This window comes from Cibotium barometz, chromosome 26 (assembly GCF_041138505.1).
Source record: "Cibotium barometz isolate CiBa-2024 chromosome 26, ASM4113850v1, whole genome shotgun sequence".
NCBI lineage: Eukaryota > Viridiplantae > Streptophyta > Polypodiopsida > Cyatheales > Cibotiaceae > Cibotium > Cibotium barometz.
Genome location: NC_141071.1, coordinates 4,359,490 through 4,370,660, shown reverse-complemented (window position 1 = coordinate 4,370,660; position 11,171 = coordinate 4,359,490).

Here is an 11,171-nt window from a genome sequence, read left to right as displayed (position 1 = left end):
CAAAATCCATGTAGAAAACTGAAAAAGTCGTTGAGAAAATTACAACTCCAAAAGTGGTGAGCACAAATACAACTCAAAGACATGATGAATTAAAAGATAAGTTGACAGTCTAATGATGCAATGAAATGGGTCTACTCATCAACTCCCTCTCTAGCTCTTAAAGTATCTAAGATGATCTCATGATCATATGTCTCAAGGTGGCAAAGTGGAGTAGACTGCTTCTTTCTTCCACCAACTCAAACACAGAAACTCCAACAAGAGGAAGGTTGGATGGACTCCTTCTCCCATTGCCACTACTAGAACTCACTAGAATTTCCATCAGCAAATCATATTATCAGCATTGTACCTCCATCCATACCCATCCATAATGTTCGGTTCAAGGATAGACTTTGGCATGGTGCACTGAAATAGCCAAACAATAATCCACCTTATCCTCATTTTCTTGCTCGGCAATGACTATAAATACACCCCCACCCTAAGAAATTAGTGAGTTTATATCATAGTCAATATAAGACTAGACCCTACTAAAGGATGCATCAAACTATGGTCAACTGATGGGGGGTTAACAACGACTTATTCCATGGATCTACCCTATTTACCATGGCACACTATGTCCAATATCCATTAAGGCACATCCCACAAAAGCATGCATAATGTCATGTTGTAAGGTCACTAGATCACTACTCATTGTGCTACAAATAGAGCGTAACATGTGGGTGCCTCCAACTATGGCACAATTAGGGTATCTCTTATTAATATCTATGCCATCCACACACCAAAAATATTTTGGGACAATCCTAGCATCATGATGAGAGTAGGAAGAATATGCATTGCTACACAAATGCTATGAGCACTAATCCACCAATGCTCACCCTTCTCGTGCCTTGTCTCAAAGAAGCTCCATATGACCTGGATGCCAGTCTCGCAATGCCACCTATATGGCCAATAAAATTGTTAGTGTGGACGGGTGTGAACACCTCCTAGCATTTTGGCAATAGCTTGGTTGTGAACATCCTCTAGCATTACTAGCATTGTCTTAGGCTAATGAGTTGTGGGATTTGGTCATTAAAAGATGTCATATCAAGAAGTGGCTACAAGAGGACTAGTGGGGAGTTAGGATCTTGTGGAGGTTATGGAAGCCCAAGAGTCATATAAGTATCCCAAGAGTCACATGGTTGATTGCCTATATAAAGCCCCTCTTGTATGCAAATTGAATACACAAGATGATGAAATGGAATACACTATGATGTTTGCTTGTATCTTTATCTTGTATCTTTTATCTTGTTCTTGATCCATCTCTTACACCATGATCATGTGTACTCTATGGCTATGTGTGTAGGAGCATGTGCTTTACTCCATGTTAGCAAGGCTATGCTAACACTTGGACATCACGATGGGACGAGAAGCTTCGATCTTCTCCTTGCCCACAAGCTCTTGAGTAGAAGTTAAATGCCTAATCCATATGCATTTCTTGTAAGAAGAGAAATTAGTAGCATGCATTATTCTTTCTTGATTTTCTTGAGGGAGATTGCGCTTATTTTCCCTTATTTTTTCTCATGAAGGCTTCAAAGAAGATGATGGTGGGAGGTAACTTTCCCCCCACACACTTGCAAAGCTTGGCCACCAGTGAACATTGTTTGGGCAAGACGTTGAGGAAACTCTTTTGGTGGTTTTGGCCCTCTTGGGGAAACTCACATAGAAAATGTGGGAGGGAGTGCATATCTCACCCCAATGACATTCAATGGTGGTTGTTGTGTAGGAAAGATGGGTTTGGAGAAGACATGGAAATGCATTTATAGATAAATTTACAAAATCCATGTACAAACCGAAAAAGTAGTTGAGAAAATTACAACTCAAAAAGTAGTGGGCACAAATACAACTCAAAGACATGATGAACTAGAAGATAAGTTGACAATACAATGATGCAATGAAATGGGTCTACTTGTAAAATCCCTCTCTACCTCTTAAAGTATCTAAGATGATCTCAAAAGTGGAGTGGAGTGCTTCTTTCTTCCACCAACTCAAACACAGCAACTCCAACAAGAGGAAGGTTGGATGGACTCCTTCTCCCATTGCCACTACTAGAACTCAATCGAATTTCCATCAGCAAATCATACTATCAACATTGTACCTCCATCCATACCCATCCATAATGTTTGGTTCAAGGATAGGCTTCGGCATGGCGCATTGAAATAGCCAAATAATAATCCACCTTATCCTCATTTTCTTGCTCGAAAATGACTATAAATACAACCCCACCTCTAAGAAATTAGTGAGTTTATATCATAGTCAATATAAGACTAGACCCTGCTTCTGCTAAAGGATGCATCAAACTATGGTCAACTACTAGACCCTGCTTCTGCTAAAGGATGCATCAAACTATGGTCAACTACTAATGGGCTTGTGATGGGGGGTTAATAACTACTTATGCCATGGGTCTACCTTGTCTATCATGGCACACTATGTCCAATATTCATTAAGGTACAACCCACAAAAACATGCACAATGTCGTGTGAAGGTTGTGGGATCGCTACTCATTATGCTCCAAATAGAGTCCAAATAGAGTGTAACGTACTCATACGTATGTTTTTTTTGGTCCACTTGACTTGGCAATTTTTGGCATCTACATTTAATGTTGAAAAGTGGGAAATACTTAGAGTACATAGAAGATTAATTTTGGTCACAAATTTAGTAAGTTTAGAGATGTCGATTTTTGGTGAATTTTGGGGCTTTTTTAATGCATGTTTTGTGGTGTCCATTAGGGGAAATTTGGGCTCATTTTTGGGCCCTCTAAGGAATGCCATATCATCAAAAATGGAGCCATGGTAAATTTTTTTGTAAATCAACTCTAATTTTTTTCAGAGGTTGCATATATAGAATCTACTCTTCAAGATCTTTCCATTGATATATAACATGATGGGGTTTGGACATGACCCATGGAAGATATACAAAAAGTAGATTCAAAAGTGATGATGTGGACCGTATACGATAGCCTTTAAACTTGATTTTTGAGGAAAATGATATATCTTGAGCTTAGCAACTCCAAATGTTTCGAAGTTTGAAATTATAAGATCCACTTTTCATGATCGGTCCGTCCTCTGTGGTCCACCACTCAGAGGGAAGCTCCGTAACATCTGACTCCCGAAAGGGTGTCTAACAACCACTTGGGTACTTGAACAAAACACAGAGCCTCATGCTGCTCTACGGGGGCTAATCTCCAGTTAGGGCTCAACCTCTACAAACTGAGTGAGGCTGTCTAGCTAGAACAATAGATTGGGAATCATCATCAGGCTCATCAGGGTCCCCAAGAAGTTGCGGCTCATCATCATCAATAGAGGAAGTTGGAACATGGTCATCGATAACATCTATAATAACCTCGTTCTGCTCTGGGTCATACAACCTGTATCCTTTAGAAAGAGAGTTATATCCCTCAAATACAAGCTTCTGGGACTTCGAGTCAAGCTTCCCCCTCTCTGCTTCTTTGGAATGTGAACATAGGCATCACTCCCAAACACACGAAAATGGGAGACATCTAGTTTTTTGCCACAATAAGCCTCAATTGGAGTCATCTTTGGGATTGAAGTCGTCGGAGATCGCGGTTGAGGATATGGACAGTCATAGCCAGAGCCTTTCCCCAAAGTGGATGAGGAAGATCACAATGCTCCAGCATAGTCCTTGCCATCTCCACCAGAATCTGGCTCTTTCGCTTCTCTAAAGGCAAACCTGTATTAGCCAGCCCCGTTTCTTGATGTCATGTTCTACACAATACCGCACAAAGGCATTAGAAGAGAACTCTCCTCCTTTGTTAGCCCAAAGAGTCTTTATCTGCAATCCAAACTCCTTTTCCACCATAACATGCCACTCCTTCAACCGATCAAAACCTTGGTCCTTCTAGGAAAGGAAATACATCTATGTGAATCTGCTTACAGTCATCAACAAGCATCATGAAGTACAAAGAAGCTCCCAAGGATGGGGTCTGCATAGGTCCACACAAGTCAATGTGTACCAACTCCAAAGGTTTTGAAGCCCACCTGGAAGCTTGCTTTGGAAAAGATTCCATGTATTGCTTTACCACCACGAATGCAAGAACTACAACGTCCCTACCTGCTCTGCCAACATTTGGCAAGCCATCCACCATCTGGTTCTAGAAAGCCCGTCGCAATGCATCCACATTCAAGTGGCCAAAATGGAAGTGCCACATCACCGATTTTAGTGCCTGTGAGAGAGGAGAGTGTTGAGAGTTTGTAGATACTGTTCTCCACACCTTCCCAAACAACCTGGCTTGTTTCTCTATCCCGCATAGAGCAATAGAATTCTCCTTAAACTCCACCCGAAAGCCAATCTTGCAAACCTCATGCACTAACAATAGATGAAAACCAAGTGCGGGGACATAAAGAACATGAGAGAAATGCTTCCCCTCTCTGCCATCGGGAATGATCTCCATCCAGCCAAGAAACAAAAGATTGGACCAAACATTGAATGTTTAATCTCTATTCTACCAAAGTCACTTGCAGATTTGATGCAGAGCTTGGTGCCACTTCTCCTTGAGGAATTTCACAAATCTGAAATCACTAGCATGTAGACCTCCCTTGAAAACCCCTAGGACTAAGAGGAATTATACCAATTCACCTTGTTCAAGTGTAGATCTAGGTTTTTCTTCCAGAAATAGGCACCTGTAGATTCACAAAATTCGACAGCTACGAGCAGCGATTTGGTGCGCTGATTAGATGGGCTGAATCGTGGGCAAGGTGACTATGTTTGCCTAGAAGCATTTACCCTAATGTTAAGCCTGGAGGGAGATCAAGTCCTTCCACCAGCTGGGGGTGCAGAAAGATTTTGAAAATAGATTAAAAATGAGATTATCTACTAATTAAGATTAATAAGGTGATTAGCAAGTTAAATAGGTTCAGAAATTAGATGGATCCTAAGCTAGGCTTTGATACCATGTTAAATTTTCAACAATGTGATGAGCTATGGTGGATCAAATGCAAGAAGCAACATCATTAGCAAGTGATTAGACGATGATTAAGAAGAGAATAGTCTGATAGCTTAATGTAGGCATGGATATTCAAAAACCAACAAATACTCATTAGGCCAATGCCTCAATTTATAGTGTTTACATCTACAAGATGCATCTAATCCCACTGATCTCTCCTTGATTCGCTCCACCTCTTTTGCTTGATTCTCTCCCCACCTCTTCACTTTTCCCAGAATATCTCCACACATCCTAGAACTTATCATGCTACCCTTTATTCTCTCTTAGTAGATTCCACTCACCTTTTCACTGCTACCCACTCATTTACAGACTCTCTTTTACAACCTCTTGCTAAGGGCTTGTTCCCGCACACACCCATTCACTTGTATATTTCAACAGATTCATGCCTTCTCATCGACCCTAAAAGGAAAAGCTCATCAATGGTTTCGAACCCTCAAGCTAGAACATAAGATTAATTTCATGCGGCTTAAGAATGTGTTTGTGTCAAGCTTTGCCAAAAGTGGCGACAGATGGAGTCTTGTGGCATAGTTGCATAACATCAAACGGAAAGAAATTGGGTTGATGCGAGACTATGTGTCCCGACTAAAGCACTTGAATTCAAGATACAAACTATGGGAGAGGCTAACTGACCGTCAATTATTGCCATGCTTTCAGAGAGGAGCCCAAGACCACAAAATGCATGATTATCTAGTATTATCCTGACGATCGACCACTCTTGATGCATGTTGTAAGTTGGTAATTGAATATGAATACAATATGCTGGAATTTCCACAACCAAAAGATATCAAAATATCTTCGACAGCAACAATGACTTTGCGAGTTTTGGGTCACCAAGAGATTGGAACTTGGAGTAAGTTTGGGACCATGCCTGTGGATGAACTCAATAATGTCGTACTAAAAATTGAAGATGAAGGATGGAAGAGAAACATTTGGGCAAGCATGGGCATACACATATTTACCCTCGTAGAGATTTGTTGTGGCATTCTATGTGCAGATTGAATCACACTACCACTGAATTCCCACAATTAACAGAAAGACCATTACTCTATTGTGTGCATTGTGTAAAATTAGGGAACCATGACACCTCCATGTGCAGGTATCCAAGGTTATAAACTGTAGCACAGTTGCCGGCACCTAGAGCACCATTGGCCTTACCACCAGTAGTACCTGTGCAAATCACTGCGTGCTGCAGGACAACCAAACCCTTCCTATTTACCTCAGGGGATGTTTTGAGTACAAGACACTTCAACTTTGCCGCCACCTATTCTATAACCACAACCATCACAGGGCTAAAATCAACCAAGTATTGATTGAGGCGCCATTAGAGGATATGGATATGGTGCAATCTCCATAGCTAGTACCTATGTTTCAAACCATGATACAGTGGAAAGGTAAAGACATAAACGTAAATATGAGGAGAGGGCCACTACAATGTTTTGGTTGCAGTGGACCATATCCAATCGTTGAATGTTCTAACAAGAATGTGGTTCATACGCATCAACCTCAACAATTAACTGCACCACCTAATGGTATGCCAGTACTCACTTGTACTAAATGTGGGATTGATCATTTGATTTTAAATATTATCCATACCGCACAATTGGTTCTTCTTCCACTTCTAACCAGGCCACTAGTCTAGACCATAATTCTGCAACCTGGAAACATCATGAGCCTGAATGTCCTGACATGAGCCCAAGCCCAACTAGGGAACAAAGACAAGAACCTAGTAGATGCAACCACTTCTAGAACTGGCAGGAGAAGGAGGGTGAAAAAAGTGGGTAAAGGTGACACTAGAGTCACAATTCAAGATGGATCTGAAGAAGATACGATCGACACCGGATCCACTCAATCAAGAGAAGAGAGGGATCAAGGGCTCAAACCAAATGAGCCTGACCAAGAAGTGCAAGGGGAAAGACCATCAACCCCTAAAGGAGTTGGTGAATACCCAAATGCTGAAGAAGAGATAAGGAAGCTTGAAGAAGCCAGAGCCCCAGTAGAGGAGTGTCAACGACTTTATGAAGCCAAATTACAGGTTAACCGGGCCAAGGATATAATGTATCTAAGAAACGAACCAACAAGGGAAAGAGAATTGGACGTACGCACTCCAATTCCAAAAGAGTCAGATGAGGGATTTCAAGGAAACATGATGTCAAGAATGTTTGAGGAGGTTGCACATGATGAGTCCATTCATTCATTCCCTAGGGATGAATATGAGATGCACACATGGAAGGAACTCTCATTTTCCAAAAAGAGGCAGTCTCGCAGCTATATTGTCCACTTTCGTGCAAATGCCATTGGGACAACTACTATGCAGTTCACCAACATTGTGGGCATATATAAAAGAATGGGTAGAGAGTGGACTAAGGCGAGTCAACACTGCAGACAAGGTTCAGTCACCTCTAGCAGAAAGAACCTTAAAACATGCAAGGGAAAGAACGACCAGAGTTGTTAAAATACTGGTTAACCAACTCCGACATTATTACAAAAGTGACGACACTAATACTACAATCCCAATTCATCATAATGGATACCAAGCACTGGCTATCTTGGATGGTAGGGTAGGGGTCAACATCATCACAAAATGATGTTGGGAAAATTGGGGAAAACCCAAATTGAAAAGAAAAGATCTTATCATGGTTAAAATGGCAGATGAAACATCTTCAAGACCATTGGGCTTTTAGAGAATGTGTGATGACTCAAACTCTTTACGTTTTACTACCATCACACATTTATGGTAATGGACTTTGTGCGCCAACCAGACTCATATGACATAATATTGGGGAGACCTTTCATGAGAGGGAATCCAAATTGGTGCACAATTGGGCATTAGACCATGTGTATGTTCAAAGGGACTCACAAACTCTAAAGATAGATCTGTGGACATGGAAAGCACACCCCATGGAAGGGAAACTGTTTGGTAATGATTTGGTCATAACCAAGCAAACCACATCCATACAAATATGCCAGCCCACGGTGGAAATTTCCAAAGAGAAAGAGGAAGAAGAAATGTATGCATCACTTCCTTCTCTAGATTTTAGTGAAAACTAGATGCGTGTGCTAGACACCATAGATGTGATGTAACCCCGAGGAACCCAACACGTGGAATCTGGGACCATTCCCGCTACCTCTCTCTATATGGACAATTGGCAACCCATTGATGAGATGAATCAAAGGAGGAAGTTTCTAGCATAGAAGAGACTAGATCACAAGGCCATACCAATGTCCAATGCCTTAGAAGATGGCAAAAGTAGAAACGATATATCACTCGCTCGCGACGACGAAATGCCCTGCTATACGAAGAAAACCCATGGATGCCTAATGGTTGAGATACCTCAAAGCTACTAAGGTACACGACAAGTTTTCTAAGAATTGGGGTGAGGAATTGAGCAAGATATCCCTTGAAGGGAAACATAGGGAGGAAGTCAACCTTTGAGAACCGGAAATGCTTAAGCTTATGAAAGTTGGGTACCAAAAATGAAACAAAGCTTTGGCAAAAGCCAAGCGAGAGGCTAAGAAGGTGATGGCTAAAACAAAATGTGAGGATGAGGATAAACCAGACCTGCTTTCAGTATGAAACCATTTCAAAACATACACAATTGATGAACAAAAGGTGGTCTGATTGTTGACGGCAAAGAGTTAAGGAAGATGGGTTATCCACATCATACGATGGCACAGCTGAAGTTAAGGAAATTGATATTGCAGAACTAGGGGAGGAAACCAAACCTATTCATATCGCTAAGGACTTGACTCCAGAAGGAGCTTGTTGCTCTCTTTAAAGAGTTTAGGATTGTTTCGCCTAGAACTACAAAGAGATGAAGGGTGTACCACCTGAAGTGGTGCAACATACGATCCCAATCATGGATGAATCAAGACCAACCTGGCAAAAACCATACCAGATGAATCCTAAATATGTGGCAATTGTAAAGGAGGAAATTGAGAAACTCATTGTTTTGCGGATTTCATCTACGAGACGACAGAACATATGGATTGGTTGTCACAAATCGTAATGGTGCCAAAGAAGAATGGAAAACTTAGGGTCTATGTGGATCTCAAAAAGGTCAACATAGCTACTAGGAAGGACCATTACCCATTGCCTTATATGGAACACATTTTGGAGAGAGTAGCTGGTGAAGAAGCTTACAGCTTCTTAGATGGATTTTCAAGCTACAATCAGGTGTCTATAGCGCTCGAAGACCAGCATATGATAGCCTTCAATACAATGTGGGGGACAGTTGCTTACAAAGTCATGCCTTTTGATCTCAACAATGCCTCAGCAACATTCGAACAATTAATGTGCATAGCCTTCAAGGACTACTTGCAAAAGTGGTTGGAGGTATTCATTGATGATTTGTGTGCACACTCTCGATGGACATACCATTTGGCTTGCTTGAAAAAAGTGTTTGAGCGATGTCCATTGTGTAGTATATCCTTAAACCCTTTAAAGTGCCAATTTTGGGTCAAACACGATGTGATATTGGGGCACATTGTCTCTAAGAATGGTATATCCACTGACAACGACAAAGTCGCGTTGATCCACTCACTAATTACAAAGGTGTGTAGAGATTTATGGGCCACATTGGGTATTATCACCGCTTCATAATATTTTATGCTGAAATTGCTAAACCATTATATAAGCTCCTCATTGCCTTTGAATGGACTAAAGAATGCTAGGAAGCATATGATAGATTGAAGCAAGCACTGGCCAGTGCACCAATTATGAGACCACCTAACTAGGAGCTTATATTTCATGTGCACATCGATGCATCAAACTTTGCTATTTGATACATATTGGCACAGCCTGGTAAGTTTAAATTGGACTACCCAGTCTGCTTCGCTAGTCGCCAATTCAATGATGTAGAGGTGAATTATACCACCACAGAACAAGAAGGGTTGGTCATGGTTTATGTTGTCGAGAACTATCGACATTACCTATTGGCCAACAAGTTTATATTCTTTGTGGACCATAAGGCTTTATTATACTTGGTGAATAAGCCTTGCACCACAGGAAGAATCACACCATTGGATTACTATTGGAATTTGACTTCATGGTCACAGTAATAAGAAAGGGAACACCACATGAGTTGACTGATCATATGTTGAGAATTCCAAATGGGGAACCGAAAATTGTTGTTGATGATGACCTCCTTGATGCTTATTTGTTCAAATTAGACATGGTGCGTGAATGGAGCGAAGAAATATCAGATTATCTAGCTTATGGTTTTCCACAAGAACGACCCTTGAACAAAGATAAAATATGTCAACTTGTTAAGTTGCCTGCACCTTATCAATTAATTACTCAAGAACTATACAAGCTAGGTAAGGACAATGTCTTAAGGAGACGTGTGTGGGAAGACATATTTGTCACAATATTAGATGAAGCACACTCATGGATAACTGGAGGACATTTTGCTGGGGAAATTACAGCTCTCAAGGTACTTCAAGTAGGACTATGGTGGCCTACGTTGTTCGGGGATGCCATAGAGTTTGTTAAAAGGTGCAAAGAGCGAGACAACCTTTTCAGAAATGGGGAATTGCTTTTGTTGGACCTATTAGTCCAGATGCGCATCCATCACAAGCCCGATATACGATCATGGCCACATACTATTTCATGAAATGGGCAGAGGCCAGAGCCTTTCAGTGAGCTTATGCATGAACAACAACTAAGTTCTTAACAAACAAATCATTTCGAGATTGGGCTGCCCATTAGAGTTAGTCAGTGATCGCGCTTCACACTTCATTAATGAGGTGATTGATGTAGTCCATCTCACTTGTTGGATTCCTTGTAGTCCATCTCAGAATTCATCTCCTTATTATCCATAGGCTAATGGTCAAGCAGAGAGTACAAACAAGATTTTTTGTACTATCTTGACAAAAACATTAGAAAAGCAAGTTGAACGGATTGGGAAAATAAGTTAACGGGAGCTTTATGGGCATATCGAACATTGTATAAGGTAGCAACGAGGTATACTCCCTTCTGTCTAGCTTATGGTGTTGAAGCGGTAATGCCTATGGAGTACCTAGTTCCAAGACTAAGAATTGTAGTGCAAGAACGATTGACTGAAAATGCATTAGTTGAAAGGCTAATTGACTTAGAGAAACTTGACGAAACTCAACTAATTGCATCACATGGTCTTATGGTAAAAAAATTACGAAGAAAATGTTGGTTTGATAATAA